The sequence below is a fragment of the Oryctolagus cuniculus genome, chromosome 6, assembly GCF_964237555.1.
Source record: "Oryctolagus cuniculus chromosome 6, mOryCun1.1, whole genome shotgun sequence".
Lineage (NCBI taxonomy): Eukaryota > Metazoa > Chordata > Mammalia > Lagomorpha > Leporidae > Oryctolagus > Oryctolagus cuniculus.
Window position 1 is genome coordinate 152,117,570 of NC_091437.1, and position 25,588 is coordinate 152,143,157.

The 25,588-nt window shown below is 43.6% G+C and overlaps 1 long non-coding RNA gene across 1 annotated transcript; it reads right to left on the reverse strand.

The window, feature by feature from the left end:
• Positions 1-25,318, reverse strand: LOC127490619 (uncharacterized). Its single transcript, XR_007918730.2, has 3 exons — positions 24,974-25,318; positions 24,457-24,528; positions 1-2,551 (listed from the first exon to the last, which is right to left on the reverse strand). It is a non-coding gene; the product is annotated as an uncharacterized lncRNA (long non-coding RNA).
• Between the last annotated feature and the right edge of the window lie 270 nt (positions 25,319-25,588).

Genomic DNA, 25,588 nt, shown 5'->3' on the forward strand with positions numbered 1-25,588 from the left:
CAACACCTGGTCACTAACCAGCCCCAGTAGGTACAATATTCATTCACCTTGCCAAAAGAACCACACAAAGGATTGGTACAGTCTTTAGTATGAGCATGGGTCCCACAGCAGTGATCTTCACCAGGGAATCAAGGAGCCCCAAGCATGTGGAGCCACCCATAGGGACTGACTGAAGAACCAGCCACACCATACACCCTCCCAGGCATCCACAGTACTTTCACAGTCCCAGAACACAAGGCTCCCACAGTCACAAGCAACCAGCCCCCTGTCAATTCTCCCAGCCAGAGTCAGGCTTTTCCTCTAGGCTGGTTGCTGGGTGTACAGCTGGCACAACTGTTCTGTATGTCCAAAATGGCACCACCCTGCTCTCGGCTAGTTACAGGATGCTGGAAAGGAGATGTGACTCTCCCTTTTCCTCTAGATTGTCAGGTATACTGTCCCCCACAGCACTCCAAGTCATGCTCAAACCAGACTCTTCCCACAGCTCTATCACCAGTGGCTTGGGCTACTACAGTCTGTTCTCACCTCACCCTCCAAAGCTGGTGCTGAGGCTCTTGGCTGCTGGGGTCCTAAGCTGTGCACATTCATAGCCTCCACATAGATCCAGAGTGTCCCTCTCACAACTATCTATTTGACATACAGTTTTCCTTTCCTTTGGATATATATCCAATTATAGAACTGATGGAGCATGTGACAGTTCTATTTTGTAGAAATGAAAATTAGGATGGCTGCAGTTTGTTTGAAAGAGAGAACAGTTTCTCTGTGAGCCTCAGTGGCCTCCTTGGACAGGTGGCAGTTCACCTGTGCAACACAAGTCCCTCAGTCTTTAACCTCGAAATGAAGACTGCTGTTGGGAAAGGATGTGCTTCCCAGAACCTATAGTGAAAGAGTCTCCAATCCTGGGACTTCTGCTGACTTACTGATTATCTCCAAAGACTTTCTGCTTACTGAAAACTCCCTCCTAATAGCCCCCTAGCAACACAGTCACGTTTCGCTTCATGTATGAACAGATCCTCAGCACACTCCAAATTTATTCAAAGCAACCCGAATCACTAACAGAGCCAATTGAAAATTGTTCAAAACAAATTACTTCTTATCTCATTGTTCCTGCCTTTCCCTTAAAAAAGACCTATCCTCCTTACCTTAGTGGTTTCTAACTGAATCTGTATCTCCTGATTTGCAAATCTATTTGGCATCTGCATAAAAACTATCTTTGCTTTCATTTTAAACTCCTTTGTGATTTCTTTGCTTACAAGTTCTAGTTTTTTAGGAAACCCCATGCTTTTCTTATAGAGTCTCAATCATAATATAGCAATATTCATATTACTCATCAATTTTGCATGCTATAATTTTCACTTAATTTGGTGAAAGTATTTTCTATATGAATATCATTGAATAATCTTCATAATCAATGCTTATGTCTGTGGATAACACAGTTTATCCAAATGGTGACTTTGAGGGGATTAGAAGATTCTTTTTTCAAGCTAACATACCCTTGAACCAGGGTACTCTCTTAGGCAAGCAAAGTACAGACTGGTGTTTCATTTCTCTCTGTTCTCCACTTCCCTGTGGTTGGAGCCCTCTGCAGTGTACAACCTAAAACAGTATTCATGGCAGACCTTACCATATGATCTCTGTTATCTATTCTCCACATCCCCTTCCTGGACTATGAATCACAAGATGGCAGCTATGGACGTACAGGGCCATCATTCTTCCAGTAGACTTTCTCCACTATTTATCTGGGTTAGGGATCTCCTTTAAAACATTTGTACTAATGTTATCAAGCAGAGACTCATAGTATGACATGCAAAGAAGCCAATACTATGGCCTGGCTATTAAGCAAAGAAAGGCTTTATTGTGAGGTTGACCAAGAAACAAACAGGAGGCAAGACACAAATCTGTCTCCCTACTCTCAAGTCTAGGGCAGATTTTGTGTGTCAGGGAGAACAAGCTGGTATGAGAAAGTCCTGGTGAGGCAAGAACTGAATGGGGTCTTTAACATCAGATATTCCTGGTCAATGGACCCCTTGCTTCTGAAAGGGTTCCAGCATTTAGATTCCACTAATGGTTTGGTTTTCCACAAGAAAAAAACAAAACAAAACAAAACAAAACAAAACAAAACACTGTTTCGAGATATTATTTTGGCCAAAGGCTTCCTGCTATGCATGTACCCAGGTCATATGATGTGCAGTTTGGATTCTGTTGCAGCTGTTGGCAAGAGACCAATCACTTCTGTTAATGATCTTTGCCAACAATGAAACCTGTCTCATGTAAATGCTCCCCTAACCCTAGGGGTTTCCATTCCATGATGACTGATGCTTAATTTGTGGTGCTCCTTACATCCAGTTAGGAAGAACAGAAATGTGTAGCTTTCAGGATCTCATGCCAGATTTTTGTCTGAGACTCCTCCAGTCACTTACTGTATGCTCCAGACTTTCAGCTCCATCCCAGTAGCCCAGTGCCATCTTATCCAATGTACTCACTGGAATTCGGAGTGCCCTCCGGGGCTCATGCAAGCTGGTCTTCATTGGCTGGGAGAGCTCCAATCTACCTGTTTCAGACAGAGCAGGACCAGTTTGAGCTGATCCTGAGATTACATTAATGACAAGGGACAGATACATGAGAAATTATGTGGGGGGTCATAAGATGGACTCAAGAATCAGGCACCTGGGTTAAACCTCTGTCCTCTACAATCAAGGTATAATAAAACATCCATTGGGTCTTTATCCCAGTTTCTGGCATGGAGCTCCCAAAATGCTTGGAATTTTCTAAGGGGTAGGAATGTCTGGTTACTCATCATAAGCCCTTTTCAGACACACTGAGTTTATACTGATGAGGCAATTCAGGGTGAGGACCTTCCATAGCTTCATTACGAAGTTGATCCCCAGAAAAACCAACGTGAGAGTAAAGATTGAGAACTTTCAGTTCCATATCCTGATGATGGTGAAGGAGGGAAGGCAGGGCTACAGATTGGATTACAGAAACATTTAGATAAGAAGACTCAGAGAGGTCCCAAGTTGGGAAACCATGACTGTGCTGGGAAGATGGTGCACCCAGAGATGGCATGGAAGCTCTGTGCCACCCCCTTACAGTCCTCACCCTGTGCAGCCTTTCCATATGGCTGCTATTGAGTGTATTCTATATGCTAAAGAGCTCAACATAAATCTGGTGGTTTTCTGAGTTCTCTGAGACATTTCAGCACACTGGAATGTGGTCACCTTGACTATATAGTTGGCCAGGAGGAGGTGTAGACAATCCAGGAATCTCATTCTCAGTTCATTTTGGGAGGGTGGGGCAGCCCTGTTGAACCGAGCTCTTGACCAATGCAGTCTGCACTAATTCTGGGTGGTTAGTGTCAGAACTAAAGTGAATTTTTGGATCCCCTGTTACTGTCAGTGAATTGGAGAAGTGGTGTGGAAAGATGACACTGTGGAGTGTCTGAAATGGCTTCAGGGAGCACCATCATGGTCATGGTGTGCCATTGATAGTTCACAGGACTGGGAAGATTTCCTCAGGCAGTCTAAGCATTCTCACATCCTTCAAATCTCATGCCTTAGCAATTTCCTACTCTTGACAATGTAGACATATTAGTTAGCAAAGAACTCCCAATATGCCACTCCCCACGACCAATTTGAGGAAAGATTAGTCTCAATCATAAGCAGCAAGAAACTCCTTTTGGAAGTGCTTCACAATCCACAAAGTTTGTCCCTACCCATTGTGTTTGTAAATCACATCCTGCAGGGTGGAGTTTAGTCCTTTATTTAACTTCCCTCCTTCCAAATGGGGCCTTTTGGAACTTGCAGGGAAAAAGAACAGAGCCCGTGGCAAGAGCTGCTTCCTTCATTACTGGAAGAAAATCAGTGAGATTGCTGCCCTAGCAAAGATTCAATTAAACTCTTAGCCAAAGGCCCTTGTTCTCTGTAGTTTCTATCTGGGGAAAGGGGGGGAGAGCGAGCTCCTTGATCTCTCGGTGACTCCAGGCTTTGCTCTCAGCTTCATCAACATTTGATTCCTGTCTCTGCAGCAGTTCTTGGCATTTCAGGATTTATCTTTTGTCACCTTCTACCCTTTACCCCCAACCCAACCCCCATTAAACCAGTAAGTCCCTCAAAGACAAGGGTGACTCAATTTGTACAGAGACCCTGACAGAATGTCTGGCCAACCACAGGTACTTAATAAATAAGTGACTGACTCTGTGTATCCATGAGTTTCTGGTTATTTTCCTAGACCATCAAGCAATTCTTCAGTGCACCAGACACAGCTGGATGCAATTAAATTTAATTCAATTCTGACACTAACTGGAGTTAGCACAGATCCTGTGAACTAGGGACTCTCATTCTCACAATATTGTCCCTTCAGGTGCCAGCTACAAGTCCCTGGACTTCTGATTGGGAATAAACTCTGGGGTCTCCTCATCCCCTTCCTCTTGTTTGATAATTTACTATGACAGCCACTAAACTCAAGGAAACTCTTTCGTTACCAAGGACACATATGGGAACCATCAAATGGAAGCAATACAAGGGCAAATACATAGTGGGTAGGGTCCAGTGTTAGCAATTTAAGGAAATTTTCTGCCTTAGTTATATCATTAATTCACATTGTATAACACATTAAGGAAAGAATCCTACATGAGGAGTAAGTGCACAGTGACTCCTGCTGTTGACTTAACAAATTGACACTCTTGTTTATGGCATCAGTAATCACCCTAGGCTCTTGTCATGAGTTGCCAAGGCTATGGAAACCTTTTGAGTTCGCCTACTCCAATCTTATTTAGACAAAAGACCTACCTTTTTTTTAAAAAAAGTTTAATTTATTTGAAAAGCAGAGCAATGCACACACACACACATACACATACACACACGCAGAGAGAGAGAGAGAGAGAGAGAAATTTTTCATCCCCTCATTCACACCCCAAATAAAGCTGGGTTGGCAGTGAGTAGCCAGGATTCAGTCCAGCACTCTGATATAGGATGATGGCTTCACAAACAGAGGCTTAGCCTGCTGAACCACAACTCTGGCTTCAATGAAGTATACTTCATAGGTTTCTTGTGATGGATAAATAAGAAAACTCTGGTAAAGCATGCAACTCAATCCTTGGTCCTTTTCTCTGCTCAGTAAATGTTAACCTTCCTCCCTTCATCTTCTAATCACAAAAGCTACATCTTAACTTCTGTGGCTTAAAACATCATCATCAGGCATGTGGTTGTTTACTGCTGTAATTGGCCATATCGAAGAACACTCAGCTCTGTTTCTGTCTGTCCCTTTACCTATTAGGCATGCTTTCTTGTTGTGTTATTGCAGAATATTCCAGGAAGCAAATCTCTTTGACTCATGCAAACAAACAGCCTCCTTGCCAAGGATGGTTAAGTGCTAAGTGAAGATCCTATTTGGGAATATGCCACTTGGGTCTCTTGAACAAACAAAAGCTATATATGGAAGAAAATGGTGTTTAATCTAGAATGAGAGAAGAAAATATAGCAACCTTAGAATTTGGAGAGAAAATAGCCAAGAATCTCCTAATTTAAAAGGATATAGGAAGACCTGCCAGGCATTAAAGGAAAATAGTCTATAATCTAGGAAGAGGAAAAAGGGCTATATGAAAATATTGCAATAATCTACAGGAAAAAAACTGCTAATTTCTTAATTCTAAAGCAGATTCTAAAATGGTCCAACCATTATCAGTGTGTAAACACAGAGCCTTTCCAGATTCCATGTCTGATCTCTAAAAGAGAAGGAATTTCCAAGGAATTGATTTTCAATTTTATTTTGCTTAGTTGTGTCTGTGTTTTTGCTTCCTTTTATCTTTACTTAATGAGATGCAGCAAAAGAAAATAGGCTGGGGGGCTGCTATATCAAGTGTGGCTCAGAGCATTTTTTCAGAGCATCAGATAACATTAGAGCATATTTGAAAGAAGTTAAAGTGAGAATTTGATTTTTTAATAGTACCCAACCGCTTCAAACAGCAAAAGCAAAAACAAAGAAACAAGAACTATTCTGCTGTGCCCAGCGAACTGTCTAAAACTACAGTGCAGCATCTGTGAATGATGCCATGGCTCTCTAAAAAGCTTCAGAATCCCAGTCACTCTATCCTTTGGATAGAAGCAGGAGACCTCTAAGGAGGATTAGCATTTGATTTGTCTTCTCCATCTTCAGGATGAGGAATTTTTTGTAGTTCCTCTCTGATTTTTTTTTTTTTTTGTGGGGGGGGACAGGCAGAGTGGATAGTGAGAGAGAGAGAGAGACAGAGAGAAAGGTCTTCCTTTTGCCGTTGGTTCACTCCCCAATGGCCGCTGTGGCCGGCGCGCTGCGGCCAGCGCACCGCGCTGACCCGAAGCCAGGAGCCAGGTGCTTCTCCTGGTCTCCCATGCGGGTGCAGTGCCCAAGCACTTGGGTCATCCTCCACTGCACTCTCGGGCCACAGCAGAGAGCTGGCCTGGAAGAGGAGCAACAGGGGCAGAATCTGGCACCCCAACCGGGACTAGAACCTGGGGTGCGGCACTGCAGGTGGAGGATTAGCCTAGTGAGCCGTGGCACTGGACTGTAGTTCCTCTCTGGATCCAAATAGAATTCAAGGGGACTCCTGGCTTGGGTCCTTTTAGCAGGAGAGAAGCCAGCTTATGTATGTAGCTCAATTTATATCCATTACGACTACAATATGGTGTCTCCAAGGCTGTAATGATTCCTTGGAAGCCGGCCACAGTTTCCCCTCTCTGTCTGGCTCTGCCAGGGTGTTCTTCACTGGGCCATTCCTGCCCGAGGCTTCCTTCTATTGTCCAAGAGCCTCTCTAATTCAGATTGCAATAAGCCCAGCTCTGTACCCACGGCCAAAGAAAAGAAGGAACAGCACAGAAATATATCTGACAAAGTCATTAGGGATTAGAAACCAGAATCTGGCAATAAATATGATAATTAGGTAATTTGAAACTTCCAGCACAGGGTTCTTTGTGAATGCAATCTCAGAACCTGAGTCCAGAGCTGATTTTTGCATCATTAAGGAGAATTATGTGAGAGTCAAAACTTTTTAATGACATTTAAGTATTTTTTCATTGGCAAGTTAATAAGTTTTCTGCCCATACGAGGGAAACCTTAATGGTACAGTCAGGCAAAAGACCCCAGCTCTGCCCTGCGCTGCCCAGAGATGGAGCTGGCAACTCTGGAACAGCCTCCTAGTCCTCTGGTGGGGAAAACTGAGTTTGGCTTGAGTATCCAATGACACCTCGGTGGATGCTTACAAATTTGATTCAACTGCTACTTGGGGCCAGGGGTGGGAGTGGGGGTGGATCATCAGTATTTTCTTCTTAATTTAATAGCATTGAAGCTTTAATTATATTTTGCCATTGCACACAGGAGAGTTCTGGAGGTTTAATCAGTCAGCAGGTTGTTGTTCAACTCACTATCTTTGCTGTTAAGTAGCCTTGACACTTACGAAAGAAAGGCTTTCCTTTATGGTTGGAAAAGAAGAGAAGGCAGCCAGATGTGATCGCCTCCAGGAGGGACCACTAAGCACCAAGGACTGAGTCCTGAGGTCCTCCCAGGTACCACTGCATCCCGGACTCCTCTAGTTCCTGACAGCACAGGTATATTGCGATCACTGGGGTTTTTTGTCTTCCCTCCTCTTCTCGAGTCTGAACTCCTCCAGGATAGGTCTGTGTGCTGTTTCCCCTGGGATCACTTGTTTGTGCATAGCTCCAAGCACATAGTGGACTTGAAACAGATATTTAATGACTAAATGAAGGAATGGGGACTGAAAGAATGAAAGATTCTCTGATGACATAAAAATGTAGCATATCAAGGGACAAGCATTTGGAGCAATATTTAAAACACTTTGTAGGATGCCTATATCCTATATCCTATATCCTATATCCTATATCCTATATCCTATATCCTATATCGGGGTTTCTGCATTCTACTGCTTCTTCCTCCCATGCTAGCTGTGTGCTCATGCACAACCTAGGAGGCAGTAGATGATGACTCAAGTACGTGTGATGTAGGCAGGCAGCTAGATAGGTCTGGGTGAGCTGTAAGTTGCTGCAAAGCCCAAATGTAATTCTATCCTACATGTCAGTCAAATCACCCCCCTTTCCCTGGATGCATCTGTTTCATCCAGGACTTAAGGGAGAACCACATGAAAATATGGGAGTTAAGCTCTACAAAGAACTTGAGGAGGTATCACAAAAATCCCAGTTGGCTCTATACCTGTAGAGGCACCATCCACTGGGTCAGCATGGAGTGTGTGTTGTGGGGTGGGGTGGCGAGGCTCTCTCTCATCACAGACCATGGTGGTACACTGGTACTCTCTCTTCTCCTCACCCTGCCTCCTTCAGTAATCACCTAGCCTACTCATAATGGGTATTTCTCCACATGGGACAAACTATGCTCACAGGGGTGTGTGTTCAATTTCTCATCTTTTAAATACATTTTTTATCTCCTTGTCTACCTTATATGTGCCTGAACTTAGAATCCTTCTCTTCGTGCAGAGAAGGAGCCCGAAGTGACATTAAAACACCCTTGCCCATAACTGCTTGGATCCTTGCCACTCTCATGGGAGAGCCAGGGTGTTTCCATTTCCTAGCTTCAGCCTGGCCCAACTGTGGCTGTTACAGGGATTTGGGAAGTGAACCAGTGGATAGAAGCTCTCTTTCACTCTCTCTCATTCTCTTTCTCTCTCTGCCTTTCAAACAAATAAAAAAAAATAGGTAAAGAAAAATGTACTCTGCTACAAAGATTCCCTGTCCTATTTTCCTTTTAAGGTCATTGGCATGATTCCTTATACTGCTTCAGATACAGTGTTTGGGAAATAGTTTCCAACCTAATGACCAAAATCACACTCAAAAGTCAAAATACAAATTTCCTTGTGGAATTTTGGGATGGGGATCTGAAATATACTTGTTTTAATCGCTATTAGTATCATTAAGCTGGTTCAGAAACTTTGGAACCACTGCTTCCGAAATTGTAAGATTCAACCGTTTTGGCAGAAGGGGGAAGTCTGCGCTGACTCTAGAAAGGACAGAGGCTTGTCCCAGGTCACAAAGCAAATCAGTAGCAGAGGTAGGACTGTGACGGAGGTTTCTTGGTTCTCAGAGCGAGGCTTGGGTTGGGGAGGGTTGATCTCTTTCTTGCTCTTCAGGTCTATAAACACCCATTATATGCCAACACTCTGCTGAGTGTAGGAAATAGGAAGTAATAACAATAAAGCTTTCTTTTGCTGCACATTTACTACACAGACACTGCTGAGAAATGCTATCACATTCCTCTGTAACATACGTATTATAATGGAATCTGAGAATTTCAACTTAGAAGCATTAACTTGTCCGATAGAAAAAAACATAACTTGCTTGGCAACAGTGTTCTGCTGTTGAAGAGTGCAGGCACACATAAGATAAGCACCTAAAGAAATGACTCTCTGATTGCTGGGTTTTCTCTCTCACCGTTCCTCCCACTCCCTGCCGTTTCTGCACCCTGCTGACTTTGATAATGTAACTCAGACTGGCATGGAGATGCACCCTCTGAAGCATAATGAAAATAGGTGTCTGCAGGAGGCACCACGATCCTGCAGTCCACGGTTTTGCTTTCCATGTTTTCATTTACTTGTGGTCAACTTTGGTTTGAAATTACTACCATTTGTCTTGACACTTTCTAAAAAGAGAGATCAAATGTATATAATATTTATTTTTACATTATAATTGTTTTATTATTGTTGGCTACCTCTTAATGTTCCTAGTGTATAAATTAAACTTTATCATAGGTGTATATATACACAAATAAATATACTACAAGAGGGATTTGGTAAGATCTCCAGTTTCAGGCATCCACTGAGGATCTCCGCATGTATCCTCCATAGGTAGGGAAGACTACTTTAGTTTTTGTGGAATTAAGATCTGACTTTGTTTTAAATACTGTCATCTGCTTGGAGACCAGAACACTGTGAAACCCGCATCTTTTCCTTCCCCTCCTTGATTCCACCTAGTCCCTACCAGCTGCAGAACAAAATCAGTAAGAGAAAAGCTAACAAAGAGAAGACCTTGCTTGATGACAGGGCAAAGGAAATGAGAGACTGAAAGGGTAAGGATGTGAACTCGGGAGGAAGCTAAGTGGGAAAGGGAAAAAGGATAACACTTTGCAAGCAGATGGAGGTGGCCCAGGAATGTGCTTGGAAATCCTAGAACAAAAACCCCAAATTCACAAAACAGAGGCCAGACACACGGTAAGCTAACCATCCACTCAAAAGACTCAATGTTTTGAGGATTCTCTATTGGTTAGATTAACCTAAATATATGGTGCAGGACTTCGGGTGCTCTTGGGGCTTTTCCCGCTGATATTAACCTAACACATGGCTCCACTCTTTTTTTCCATGATGGAGTGGAGCAGCAAGCAACAGTGCAGTTATATTTTATACACAGCAATGACTATATTTCATACACAGCAACATTCCAGAAGACTATGCTGCCCAGATAGAAGAGCAATTAAATCTTCCCGGGGTTTGGATATAATGGATAAAGAAAATTATCAGGGAAGGCTTGGCAGGACTCAAGTTAGCTGAATAGTGTCCACTGGTATTCAACAAGTGCAGTCCAAGCCTGTGGTAAAGTTTACAAGTACACAGAGGTTTAAAACTCAGGCTTTTGGGGCCAGTGTTGCAGTGCGGCAGGTTGAGCCACTGCCTATGATGCTGCCCTCCCATACTGGTGAGCTGGTTCAAGTCCTGGCTGCTATATTTCTGATCCAACTTCCTACAAATGCACCTGGGAAAGCAGCATGAGATAGAACAAGTATTTGGCCCTCTGCCACCCATGTGGGAGACTCAGATGGAGCTCCAGGCTCCTGATTTCAATTTGGCCAAGCCCTGGCTACTGCAGCCATTTGCAGAATGAACCAGCAGGTGGAAGCTCTCTCTATCTCTGTCTTCCCCTTTCTCTCTCCCCTCTGCCTTTCAAATAAATTTTAAAAATCTTCAGAAAAAAATCTTATGCCTCTGCAGGTATGTTGAAATGCAGAGTCTAAGGTCTTGTCCTGAGATGCTAATGCAACAGGTTCAGGAGACACATCTTAATGGGCATCTTAATGCTACCAACACACCCACTCAAAACCACAAATATTTTGATGACACATTACTCTTATTGTAAATATCTGAAGACAATATTTATGCAGAAATAATAGAAGCTATTAGACTCCATGTTACATCCTGTTATTTTATGTGTCCGTAAACAGGCATATATATTGCTACTATAGACAACTTATATATAATTATACATATAAAATGATATAATTAGTTTCCTTTGTGATACTACCTATTTAATCACATACATTTAAAATCACTGTCATGCGAAGATAGTCCAAAGTCCAGAGGAGCCAATTGCACAAATGTTTTATTACTTCTTATTGAGTTCATTGCAGGAATCCCTATTTTTAATATACAGATCTGATATTTCTGATGCTAGTGGCCAGGAAACCAGATGTTGACACCTTGATGTAGGTGGTATTCCTAATGGAGGGGAATTGCACAACAATGTAGGAAAATGAGACTGAAAAGTCAGCCAGGATGCTTGCAAGTCTCCCCAAGAAAGTTTGTTAGACACAGACAAAATAATGTCACACTCCAAGACCTAACTGTGAAGTCACAAAGAAGTAATGCATACCTCTTAGCCACCCAACCATAATTTACTCTTCACTTCCTATAGTCACTGTTTCAAACAAAGTGTCCACAGTAGGGTTGACAACAACAGTGAGTTTATGTGCAAGTCATGTTTCTGATTGGCCTGATATTCAGTCCGAGAATGGGAACAAAAACAAAAGAGCCGTGAGACAAAAAGAAACAGGAAATGCCAAGAAATCAGGGCTCTACTGGTAAATCAAAGATGGGGAGCTGGGAAACTAGGCCTGTGCCTCCCCTCTTTTGCTTTAGAACTGTTCTGCAAATCTGATTGCCTCTGAGCAGAAAAGAGGCTGCAGGGCCACCAACAGAGATAATAAGCAATGAACCCCCTGTCTAATTGCAGGTGTGTATTTGACCTCATCATGTTTTAATTATAAGCCACATTCATATGTGGGTTCAGAGAGTACTAAGTACTAAATTTAGTATCTGTTTACTGCAAGCCAGGTAACTTACATATTTGATCTCATATAATTTGCAGACTCCCCATTTGATGATTAAGTGAGGCTCAGGTGGATAAAGATCTTGTTAATCAAGTAAAAGAGCTACCAGTTATAAACCCTTGCTGATTTTACAATCCCATGCTGCTTCTCTAATTTGTGCTGAGGAATTTCTACAATTTGTTAGTGAGAAAAATTGCATGCGGTGTCTCTTTAAAAACAAAAGCCTGTTAAAGATGGCAACCTACATTCATTTATCTCTTCAACAACCCAAACTCACTGAAAAGAGAGTGAAGGAATTATTTTAAGTACAAACCCTCAAGGATAAAGAGAACAGAAGAGGACATAATGCTAGTAAAATGTTAGAAGACACAAAGCGGATGGATGATTGATATGATGTAGAAACTGAAAGGACACTGATACTAAACCTGCCATAGGGAAGCTACTTGGGCAAGCTCAGTAATACCACACAAGTCCCAAAAGAACACGGAATTGGTGGTACTGTGCACCTCTGGAAACAGAAGATGAGGGGAACTAATGACCTGAAAATTTCTAAAGTAGGTTTAAGAAGCAGTTCAACCCCACATTTCTTTCTCAATCAATCACAGCCTGGAAACCTATCCCTTGGAAGGGATAGAACAAAGGTGGGCAACTGCAGAGCTGGTTCCACGCCATCCTTTGCTTTAGGATTGTCCTGGCAGCCTGATTGCCAGAGACGCAATATGTATTTTCTTCCCCCCAACAAACTTTGCCCTAGGGAATACTAGACAGACACGAATGGGTCATCCTCATAGCAAAAGATGGTATCATGAGAAACCTTACAGACCGATGCACGAGACCTCCGTTTCCCTATTTGACTCTGAACAAGTTTATGTCCAGCAGGGTGGAAGTAGACTGAAGGAGTCTTTGCTGAGAAGCTGATGAGCCTAATGATAAACAGAGAGGTAGATACACACCCCAGGCCCCCTTCCAGGAAAAACACAGTGCACATTTTGGAGGAGGCATATCAACTCCTTCACTTGGCTGGCCCAGCACAGAGAGCACCCGTACCCAAGGTCATGCACTCCCGTGATGGTCCACATCAAGTGACTGATCTTGATCCAGGCAGTGTCTTCAAGGCAGCTGCTTCCACTCAGTACGGGACTCTCTGATGGGCGGGTTCCTCCAGAGCACCTGCCAGGGTGACCGGAAGTTCCTTTGCCCAATCCTGCCTCAATCACCACCACAGTTTAGATCCTGAAGAAGTATGTTTCACCTTATTTTTGTCTGCCTCCCGATAAGCCAACCCTAACAGATCCCCAGAAATGAAAACCTAAACATAGTATTAACGGTTCCCTAATGAAGAAGACAAAGAAGTTCTTTCTACAGTGAAGCCCACAGGAGGGGATCCTGGTCTTTAGGTTTCCAATCAGCTTTGTGGAGCAAAACCCTTAATCTTGACGTAACCCCACCACCACATATCACTCTGCATCTTTTAATAAGTTTTTAATTTATTTAAAATGCAGAAAGACAGGAAAAAGAGAGCTCCCACTCACTGTTTTACTCTCCAAATACCCAAACGGCCAGGGCTGGGACAAGGCTGGAGCCAGGAGCCAGGAACTCAACCCAAGTGTTCCAACGACTTGAGCCATCACTGCTTCTCCCAGGATCTGCATTAGCAAGAAGCTGGAGTTAAGAATCAGAGCTGAGAATCAACCCAGGCACTCTGATCTGGGATGCTGACATCTTAATTGCTACACTAAACACCTGCCCCCCTCTCAGCATCTCACAGAAGCCTTTAATATGAATAATAGAATACAAAACAAAAAGACTGCACAAAATATTTTTGTAAAGATATTGTACCCATGAGCCAAAAAAGGAAGCATGAAAATGTTAGAGAAACAAAAACTTCTCAGAAATTAAACTGATGATGCCAGTAATAGTTACTGTGAAGACTAACCAAAGGGGGCCAGGGTTCTGGCATAGCGGGTTAAGCCGCCACCTGGGACACCAGCATCCCCTGTGGTTGCCAGCTGAGTCCACTTGCTTCACTTCACATCCAACTCTCTACTAATGCCCTGGGAAAAGCAGCAGAAGATGGTCCCAGTGCTAGGGCCCCTGAGCCCATGTGGGAAACCCTGATGAAGCCTCTGGCTCCTGGCTTTAGCCTGGCCCAGCCCTGGCCCATTGGGGCCATTTAGAGAGTAAGCCAGTGGATAGAAGATCTCTATCTCTCTCTCCCTTTCTCTGTAACTCCCTTTCGAATAAACAAATATTTAGAGAAAGAGAGAGAGAAACAAAATGAAGGCAAAATCTGAGATAAATGATGAAGCAGGTTTTCCCAGAATGGAGGGTTTGAATGCCTAGAGGAAAAGAGACCTTTAATTAATAATTAATACTTAGTAAATGGATTTGTTTTAGGCTCAAACCACCCAAGTAAATCAAAGGAAAATTACCACAAATTTCCTGAGAGTGCAAAGCAATTTCTTTGCAAAGGATCACAAATCAAAATGGCTTTTACAAGAGAGGTTGGAAGAAATGCTTCAAAATCTGAAAAGATTAAACGATCCCTACCTGTTTTATATCCAACCTGAGTCTGAACTGAGGTGAGTGTACGCTTTACTTTAGTTGCACTACCAAAATAAGCTGGGGTGTTTACTGCAATAGAAATTTATTTCTCACTGTTCTGGAGATGGAGAAGATCATAGCACTGGCAAATTCCACGTCTGGTGAGGGCCCCCTTTCTGGCTCCTAGGTGGTACCTTCTAGCTGTACCCTCACTTGGTGGAAGGGGCAAAGCAGATTTCTGGGGCCTCTTGTTTAAAAACACGAAACTCCATCCATGAGAGCCCTGCACGCACAGCCTGAGTGCCTCTCCAAGATCCACTTCCTAACAGTCGCACTGGGACTAGGTTTCATCATGTGAACTCTGGTAGGACACAAAGTTTCCAGACCTGGCAATGTACAATGAGGATGTTTTCAGACACAGAGTAACTGAGGCATGTTGACTCCTGGGCACCTTTTCCTCTGGAATTTGCTTGAGGAAGAGCTGCATGAGAAGAAGGGAATAAGTGAAAGTTGAGATTCAAACGCATCAGGCAACTAAGAGTTGCAATAGCAGGAGGGCATGAGGACCCAGGATGGTGGTAGACAGGAGGAAGAGAATGGTTGTGTACCAGGATGATGAAGGCTCTGGGATGGTCTCCTTCCTGTATCAGAATAAGACGAGAGGACTTGTGGGCCACTAGGAAACCTTTAGGATTAGTCAATGAGATGTACAGCACAGGACACTGATAAGGAACAGCTATTAATTTTGGCAAAACAAACAAAAAAATCTGTGCAGGAAATAAAGTGCAACACTGATACAGTGCACAGTTTACTTGTAAATTTTCACATTTCCAGGTAATATGTAAGTGACATGTATACATTTTAAGTGATATAATCACTGAATATGTATCACTGAATATCTCACTATTATTAGAACAAACCTAGTATGAGGAGACAACTATGCATGTCTATAGTGGGAGTTTGCAAAGAGGAGTGAAAGAGAACTAAATCCTCATTTTCTATAGCGAATAACAAATAAATAAGAGCTGTAACTGAAACATGGAAAAGCGGTACTCAGATGTATGGGAGGGTATATCACAGGGAAAAGTCTATAAAGCTTTAAACGATTGTCTCTGGGAGATTACAAGCTGGGATGGAGAACGATTTGACTCTTGTAAACCACAATCATGGATCATTTTAATAAAAATGAAAACGGAAATTGCGAAAGAGTGGAGCTAGCCGGACTTCCTGCTCTGTGGCCACCCTCGTTAAGGTGAATTAGGGCTGGCCTCCCACGAGTCCCCCTCCTTAGCAGAGCACTCTGCCGCCGATCTCCTAACACCTGCTGCATCCAGAAGGTGGTTATGGATGAACCACACTCTTCCAGCAAAAGGATGGCCTTGAGAAACAGAAAGGGCGAGCCAAGGACAAAGAAGGCAGAGTGGTGAGAAAGAAGCATCAAAGACCTCTGGCAGAAGCTTCACAGAAATGCGGACATTAACAGCTGTGGGTGAGCTTTCTGCAGTACGTGTCAGCTACGTGGCAGATACCGTGCACAGGTGCAAAAAGCACAAGTTTCCCCTGAAATCTTCCAGCAGGTGAGTTGTGCTCCTTCCTTAGGAGTGTACACATTTGCTAAGAGTCATAATGGGACAGAGGTTGGCCCCAGGCTGATCTCCCAACTCTGCACATCCTGTGTTTGTAGGGATGGTGAGAGGGGTGACTGGACACATGGAGGGCCAACACTTACAAACTCACCTCCCACATGCTTCTGCTGAAATAGAAAGAAATACAAAAGCTAAAAGTCCATGGCCTCAGTGATTGGCTCTGAATGGCTGAGATTACATTCTTTTGAATACTTCCCATCCCCTAATACTAGCAGATGCTGGTAATAGGGAATGAACTATCTTAGAACGTCTTATTAAACAACAAGCATGGGACCATTAAACTTTTTCAGAGTTTCTGCTTTGCTGAAAGTGAATGTATGTGACATATGTCTCACAAACCTAGGAAACTGCTCCAATGTGCTTTTAGGGGTGGGAAGACAAATCTTAGCTGTAATCAAGAAGAAAGTTGAAGCAAAGATGAGAGAAGGACAGTTTACCCCAACTTAACTCCCCAGCTCAGGAGACCCGGCTGAGTCGTTTGAATTGAAGAAAAGAAGAGAGAGGAGTCACTGCAGGGAAGGCTCAGCTCCTGGGAAATGCTATCAGGTTGAGACAAAGAGAATGAGGCTATAAAATACTTGAGAAGAGCCAAGGAAGCTTAGGAAGTGATTTGTGAAACTCAGTTAAACAGATATTTTTTTTTTGTGGTAATCTCCTACATTATTTTTTTTTTTTAAAAAAGTCATTGAACACAAGTATAGTCTATAATGAGGTTCTTGGAGAATGGAAAAAAAAATACATGGAAAATTGAGAGATTATGGAAAGCCAGGATTGGAAACCAGAAAGTGCTACCCACTTAGCACTCATCAGAGATCTTGGGCAGGATACTGGATTTCCCTCAGTGATATAGAACAGGGACTTGTGTCCACTTATTTGGACACTAAAAGAAAGAATAATATGCCAGAAGGCAGAAGGCAGGGATGGTCTAACCATTAGGAATATGGGAGATGATTATTTATCTTCACCACTAAAGTGTCCCTCTTTGCTATTTAAGTTATAAAGTTGCCAAGTCACTTCTCAGAGTATACAATGGAATATGTGGGAGTCCAAATAGCTGAACTACCCCTCTGAAAGGCACTAACTCTTCTTCATTTCATGCACAGGAATGCCCAGGTGCTTCACATGGAGAGGAAGCATGGATCTACTTGATTGAAAGTTAGGAAGCTGTTGCTGTGGATTCGTTCTGAGAGGAGGAGTGTGGTGGGGGCAAGAGGCATGGAGTCAGCACACAGACCCCAGGAGTTGGGTGAAAGTGGACCAGAGACGAGCAGCCTGCAGACTCATTTATTTCAGTTGGTACCGCAGCTTATATAGCCAAGGCAGCCAATCCGGTCAAGGGGCAGTTTATGCCCTAACCAATCACAGCCTGTTGCCAGGCAGTTTCTGAAGCCATCCAATCATTGCCTGTTGCCAGCGGCCATCTTGGCATGGCCTTCTTATTCCATCACAGGAAGCTTTTTTTTTTTTTTTTTTTTGACAGGCAGAGTGGACAGTGAGAGAGAGAGACAGAGAGAAAGGTCTTCCTTTGCCGTTGGTTCACCCTCCAATGGCCGCCGCGGCCGGCGCACTGCGGCCGGCGCACAGCGCTGATCCGATGGCAGGAGCCAGGAGCCAGGTGCTTTTCCTGGTCTCCTATGGGGTGCAGGGCCCAAGCACCTGGGCCATCCTCCACTGCACTCCCTGGCCACAGCAGAGAGCTGGCCTGGAAGAGGGGCAACCGGGACAGAATCCGGCACCCCAACCGGGACTAGAACCCGGTGTGCCGGCACCGCTAGGCGGAGGATTAGCCTAGTGAGCCGCGGCGCCGGCCTCACAGGAAGCTTTTAAGTTTAGAGAGCAGAAACATTGCTTTGTTAGTAAATTCTAGAAAAAGTCTAAAGGTCAACAAAACATGAGAAAAATCAAAAATGAAGAGAAGAAAATTATAGCACCTAAGAAAACTGAATGTATGTTATCACAAAAATGGATAAGACAAGAACACGTAATCTGATTAAGTAGAGCTAAAGTCTCCATGTAGACTGTACCACTCCTGGTTGCCTTGGTAACCCCTAATTCAGGTTCTTATGTTATAACAAGAAGAAACACAAGGGGCCTGTTCTGTGACTCAGCAGGTTAAAGCCCTGGCCTGAAGCACCAGCATCCCATATGGGCACTGGTTCAAGTCCCAGCTGCTCCTCTTCTAATCCAGCTCTCTGCTATGGCCTGGGAAAGCAGTAGAAGATGGCCCAAGTGCTTAGGCCCCTGTACCCATGTGGGAGACCTGGAAGAAGTTCCTGGTTCCTGGCTTCGGATCAGCACCGCTCCAGTCATTGTGTCCATCTGGGGAGTGAACCATTGGATGGAAGACCTCTCGGTCTGTCTCTTCTTCTCTCTGTAACTCTTTCAAATAAATAAATCTTTAAAAAAAAAGAAAAAGAAGAAGCACAAGTGACCTAGGAAAGTACTTTGGGAGATGGGTTGGAGAGAATCTGGGGAGGCAAAGAGTTAGTGGAGTTAGGTCCTGTGAGAGGAAGATCACCAGTTTGCAAATGACTGTGTCCTCCCCTCAAATGAGCACAATGTAGATGATAAGCCAAATGTTTGTGGATACACAGTGTTTCTTCATTCATATTATGGGCCTCTCTGCCTGGAGGGGACTTTGTGCTGGAAAAAAAACAGAAGCATTCAGCCTCCTGCTGAGCTGGCAACAGTGGGAATGGAGCCTTAGATAGGACTAACCTTTACTATCTGCACTGAGGTTTCACCCATCAGAGCCCAGCCCTGCATCCTTTGATCTCAGTTCTTTAAGCTGGTATGGCACCTATCTCAAAGGAGTTTTAGGCAGATTAAATGAGTTAATAATATAAATACTTTGCACAGATCTTGGCATATAGTAAGTTTTCTTACTGTGTTTATCTACTAATGTGATTGTTGCTATGTTGTTACTATCATCTAATGGACGAAGCTGGAATAGTAATACAGTGTCTGTGTCTGTGCAGTGTATGTGGTGGGTAAGAGGGAGCAGGGGATGAACCAGTGCTGGTTGCTAAGTAGAAGTAGCTTTGGAGGTGGATTAAAGCCAAAATGCAGAGTGGGATCAGAGTCCTTGGCTTCCAGGCCAGCCATTGTTCTTACCCCAAGGACAATGATTCTTTGAGGGTAAACTAGGTCATTCTCCAGGATTATCCTCTGTGATAAAGACCCACACTCCAACAGACAACCTTCAGTCATGACTGCTTTGCTGCCTGATTGTTTAGCACACCACACACAGGATGACCCCAGGTACAAGACAGACTCAAGAGGAACCAGGTCAAGTCTGCTTCAATCCAGAAACTCACAAGCAAAGTGCAGTATCTTCTGACTCAGTGTCAGAGCTAACCTACTCACGTGGGCTCCACCTTTCCTCTTGAAGACCCTCCGGGTTGAATTGTCTCCCCCACAATGAGATGCTCAAGTTCTAAGCCCCAGTGTATTGCATTTAACTGTGTTGAGAAATAAGGTTCTATTGCTCATGCAATTGAGTGAAAATAAGGTGAGAGGGGATCCTAGTGGACTGTATTCTAGAAACTGGTGTATACGTTAAAGGAGTATTTATGCACTTATACAGACAGGAGACACGAGGAGAGCACTGGGTGACAACACAGGTCAGACTGAAGTGATGGATCTGCAAGTCAAGGAACACCTGGAATCTCCAGCATCCACCAGAACCTTGGAAAACACAGGGAAGGATTCTCCTGTAGAGTGCTGAGGGAAAGTATGACCATGCCAATGGTTTTATCTCGTACTTCTTGGCTCTAGAGCTGTAAAAAAAAAACAAATTTCCATCTTTTAAGCCACCAAGTTTGTGATGATTTATTTTAGCATCCCTTGGAAACCCTCACAAAAACTGTATGTCAATTGTCCCATTGCCTTTGCCCACCTCAGAATGAGTCATGGTCCCTTTGCCCACCGGGCAAAGGGATTAAAGGAGGCTTCAGTCCTTTCTTACTCAGAATCCTACCTGCACAACCTGGGCTGCCATCTTGTCAGACATGTGCATATCACAAGGAATAGTGGCAGTGGTACACATGCAGTGATTTAAGTCAAAATATAGTTTTGGATTCACCTTTTCCTCTGGGTGGGACCATCTGCCCGTTCCTGTGTGTCTAACAAAGGCCCTAAAGATCAACCCTAATGTAACCTTTTATCTTTACCTATGTGGAAAATACTAGGGATTTTTTTGACAGTTTCATTTGCAAGAGGAAAAAGAAATTGATCTCCAGTGAGTCCTTCCAACTATCCCCAAAGTACACATCAAATAATTGAAGCTTGACAAGGTCAACTGGTGTGTAATGATTGAAAATATATTTTAATACATGTGTATCTGATTCTAAATTTCATCTCTTTCAATAACAAGTTCCTTATGTAAAATGGAAAGGCACATAGACTGGATTCAGGTTCACATAAATGCTTTCCTTTGCATTCTGATTTTTGTTGTTTCTCTATGTGTGTTATAAGGAATGATGTCATCCTTAAGGATTAACCAAAGTTGATGCATAATAAATTCTGGAGAAAGGAAAGATAATAAAAAAGAGGGAGAAAGGAAGAACAGATTTAAAATAAAGGAATAGGAAAGAATGATGTCGTTCACAAACATAAAGGTTCCAGCTTCAAGTTGCAGCTCCAGCTGAGAAGAGTAGGAGAAAAGTCCAAACCAGAAAAACCCATTGCAATATATGGGGCTGAACCGAGCCCATATGGAATGTCTTACATTTCTGGCTGCAGAACACTATCATGTGTAGGAAACACATGCATCTGAGAGCAGAGTTCTGGAAGGGCGCTGGGCAGGGGGGAACAAAGCCATCATTGAGTGTGCCCACAGATGCTGTGGTTTCTCAGAGGTGATAATCATGGTGTTTGCTGAGAAGTGGTACCAATGTCAGACAGAAAATAAAATATCAAGTATATCATAGGTGAGGCCGGATTGAGGAACTCCTGCTGGGATCTACTGCCTAAAGGTGGGCTTGCACACCTTCCCCTAGGTCCATCCTTCTCGCTACCGTTAGTAGAATGCGCAAAGCAACAGTCACTGCCAATCTCTCTGGAACCTTGGCTACAACAGACAAACACGCCCTTCATGGGTAAGAACAGTCACCTGCATGCATGGCCTGACCCACAAAATGGGGGCCACTTTTAGCCCCTGTGACTGGCCAGGCACATTTGTGAACACTTGAACCATTCAAATTATTTGCAGCCACCCTGCCAAGCAGGACTCACTCTTCAGTCCCCAGCATGGAGACTGTAGCCTGGCTCTAAACCAAAGACCCTAACAAGAACCAGGGAGGCCATGAACCTCCAGCTCTGCCTCCAGCCCTGGACTCAGGTGTCCTTAACTTGCTGGAGATAAACCAAAGGAAACTTCACACTAAATAAGCAGCCAACTGGCCTAAAAAAGTGAGGAGATACAGAGTACTCAGGAAGAGAATGAAGAGCCCAGGAAGGCTCAGTTCCAGTCAAGGGACTCAGCTAGTATAGAAACTTTCGAAGTTTTGACCAAGACCTACAAAAAGAGTTCTGTTTTATATCTGTGATCCAATACACATTCACATGCACAAATATAAAAAAACAGAAGATTTCAGAGTGATATTTTCTATGTTTTCCTACTTTTTTATTTTATGCAGATCTCAATCTTATTTAATGACCCCTAATTGAGAAATTGAACTCAAATCAAATTCTTCCTCCTACCATTCAAAGTATTCTTCCCTCCTTAGAAGAAGTGAGAGAGAGGGAAAAGCAGGCATTCCTTTCTGATACTTCCAAGGGGAGGAAATTCATATTTTACAGCCCCAGAAATGTGTGGAGGAAAAGATGATACGACCTTTGGCCCTGAAGTGTGCACACACACACACACACACACACTGGTTTAAGTGACAGTTGACAATTTCAGCAATAACAAAATGGCTGTAAGTGCTCCTTTGAATTGAGGAAACATGCTCTTTTTTCCTGAACTGTGATTTGAATCAAAAGTATTTTTATTTTGTTTTTGTTTTTACAAACATGCCCTAGTGGACAGCTTCAGCGTGTGACCAAACCAATGTATTATCTGAAGCGACTCAACTGGAACAAACCAAAATAACAAAACATTTTTAGAGCTGAACTAATATTTTGTTCCCTTCAAGCCTCAGTGGAGCCTGAGCCTGAGGCTTCTGAAGTGTTGATCCTAGAAGCAGAAGGACCTAGGGCTCCGAGTTGCTCTGTGTCCCTGAGGTGCTCTGTGTTTCAGACAGCCCATTGCTCTCAGTTCCTGGCAAAGATCCTCAAATACTTTATGTTTTCAGGCCCTCACTTTCTCTGTTCAGAGGGTTCTTGCATCCACCTCTTGCTGAACACATACTCATCTTTCAAAGCTCAACTCAAGGATCAAGTCTTGCAATCATTAGCCCATTCATCCATTTTCTTTCCTAACTAGCTTTAATTGAAGATTCGCCATATGCCAGGACCCGTGTTGCTTACTGGTGAGTCAAAAGATAAAGACATGTTCCCTGTTCTTAAAAAGCATACAGTCTGCTCAAGTGCAGTAAGTTCTTATAATATAACGCCGTGAATGTAATAATGCAAACTAGTACACAGGGTATTATCAGAGTACAGACAGAGGAGAGGAGCCCTTAACTCAATTCAGTGGTTCATATAAGGCTCCTTTCAGGAGCTGATGCCTGACACAGGAAGAGAGGTGCAGGAGAGAGCAGGGTTCTAGGGGACAGCATCCATCTGAGTTAGTATCATTATTCCCAGTTTAGAGATGAACAAACGAGTCATGGAATGGTTAAATGTATTTCCCAAGGTGCATAATGTGTCAAGTAACAGAGCTGATATTTAATGCCAGAACACATTGACAACTCCAAGATAGGACACAATCATTAACTCAGACTGGAAGGAATTTAGATCTTTCATTTGCTAAAGGAATATAGACCAGGAGAGGATCCCAGCGGAGACTTGAAAAGTAAAAGGAAGAAACTGAAAAGGACAGATGTGGGCAGTTAAATCCATGGCAGATCAAGTAACAGAACCAGGGAAGATTGGGGTTGGGGGGTGGGGATGGGTACAAACCACTGTGGTCTAAGACTTGCAATAAACCCTGTGTCTGCCATCAAGTCCACTGAATGCCTGCCTATCTGTGCTACGGTCTAGGGTCACCTGTTAGTTAAGCACTAGTGATTTCAAAGTCCAACCAAGCCAGGTTTAAATGCTATCCCTGAGAATTATCTGAACTGTTCTTGGACAACACACTTATCCTTGCAAGGCTCCATTGCTTTAATCCATGCAATGAGGAAAACAATGTCTTCCTTATGGAACTGTCATGAGGATTACATTAAATGAGATTAAGTGTATAAAGCACCAACCACATTCCCTGGGAGAGAGCATGTGCTGAATTCACATTACTTCCATTGCCCTCAGCATCTTTAAGGTGTTCTTGCTGTTGGTAAAGATCTGTCTGGGTCCATCCACTTCCTGTGCCACTGTGAGAGCAGGCACCTGAAAACCAGCCCCATGATGGTGCCAGTGAGTCTCTGGCAACAACCCTCCCTGGGAGCAGCCAGAGGCAGAGAGTCCCAGAGCACTAACCAGAGCTTGTTAGAGTGAAATAGGAAGAACGAGACTCATCTTTCAAAACTGCCAAGGGAACCCGGAACCACCCATCCCCTCCAGGAAGGAACTGATAATTGTGTCATTAATAATACTTAGCATTGTTCCAGTGCTTTTCCAAACTAATTAATTCTGCTCCAAATCCTGAAAAACAAATGACTGAATGTGTTGGAGACAGACCTCTGTTTCTGAGATGGAAGGGTAGAGAAGTGTGTCCTCTGCAGTGACTGGGGGGGGGGGGGGGGGGAAGCTGCACCATCACTCACTAGGGCCACGTTACTCAGGGTGGGGAGAAGCCACCTAGCACTGGTGGGTATTTACCACCCCTGTCCCTAAGAACATCCCTAAGAACATCACCCAAGGATGCAAAGATACAAGAAGGCTCCCCTTTCCATTTTCACTCTAACCATGTGCCCTTGGACACATTGCCCATTGTTATTAAACTGGCACCACTGTCTGGGTGTAAAAGTTTGTCTCTCTTCTGTGGAATATAGGGCAAAACTCATGTGAAAGGATACAGCTTGTAGTTAATCAGCCAACACTACACCTACTCAATTCAGTGAACACTTACCTTCTAGACCGGAATCTAAGGATACCAAGAATCCAACCCAGTCTCTTCCTCTTCTTGGAAGTGCAGAGTCAACTATGAAAAACAGAAGAGACAAATAAACACATTTACAGTATAAGGAGAAGTACTCATGAGGATCCACAGAAACTATGGGCACATGAAAGGTATGGAAAGTGTTCCTGAAAGAGAAAATGACTGCGCCATTTGCAAAGATGATTAAGAGGCAACAAAACAAAGCAATGGAGAGATCGGTCAAGTAAGAACCAGTTGTGCAAGTGCTTACAGTCAAGAGAAAGTAAAGCACATTCAGGAAACTGAATGCAGTTCTTCTGGGAGCTGGAGTTTCAACAATCCACAGGCTTCGTGTTGAGAAGTCTGGTAAAAGGGTCTGGGTGCCCCCGTTGGCATCTTGCACACCCTGACTCCCATCTTTTCAGTTTGCAAAGAAGTCTCTGATGCCATGGCACTCACAATGAGATGGGTGTGGCACTGAGGGAAGGGTTTACCCTCTTGTTCTGACATTATGCCTTTGGAATTCCAGAAGAAATCCGACAACAAAACGTGTGCAAGATTCTGTCCCTGACAGCAAGCTCCTCAAGGGAAGTGACAGGTCTCATCTGAAGACACATCCCAGCGCCTAGCACAGACTGGCCAGAAAGATGTTTCATTAATGGAACCACCGTGCCCTGTTTTTCTTTTTTTTTTTTTTTTTAAGGGAAAGGGTTTATTGGGGAGAATTCAGCAGACCAGAGGGAAGGAGCAAAGAAGGAAAAAGAGAGGAGAGTGTAAGAGAGAGAGAGAGACAGAGAGGAGAGGAGCTAGCGAGGAGAGAAGAGAGAGATGAAAGAAGAGAGAGCGAGCAGGAGAGAGCAGAGAGAAGAGAGGAGAGAGCCACGTGTTCAGGAACAGGTCCTTTTAAAACTTTGCTGGAGGGCAGGCAGGGAAGCAGGAACAGCGAATCCCATTGGGATGGGGGTGGAGCTTGACACTGGTAGTTGGACCATGTGGCCACCTGACTTTCAGCAATGGCAGCGGGGCTAGAGCCTAGGATGGTGTCAGGGGGTAGATCGCGCCATAGATAAACTGCGCCATTTTCCTAACATTCCCCCCTTTTGTTTTTTATAAAGCAGTTGTA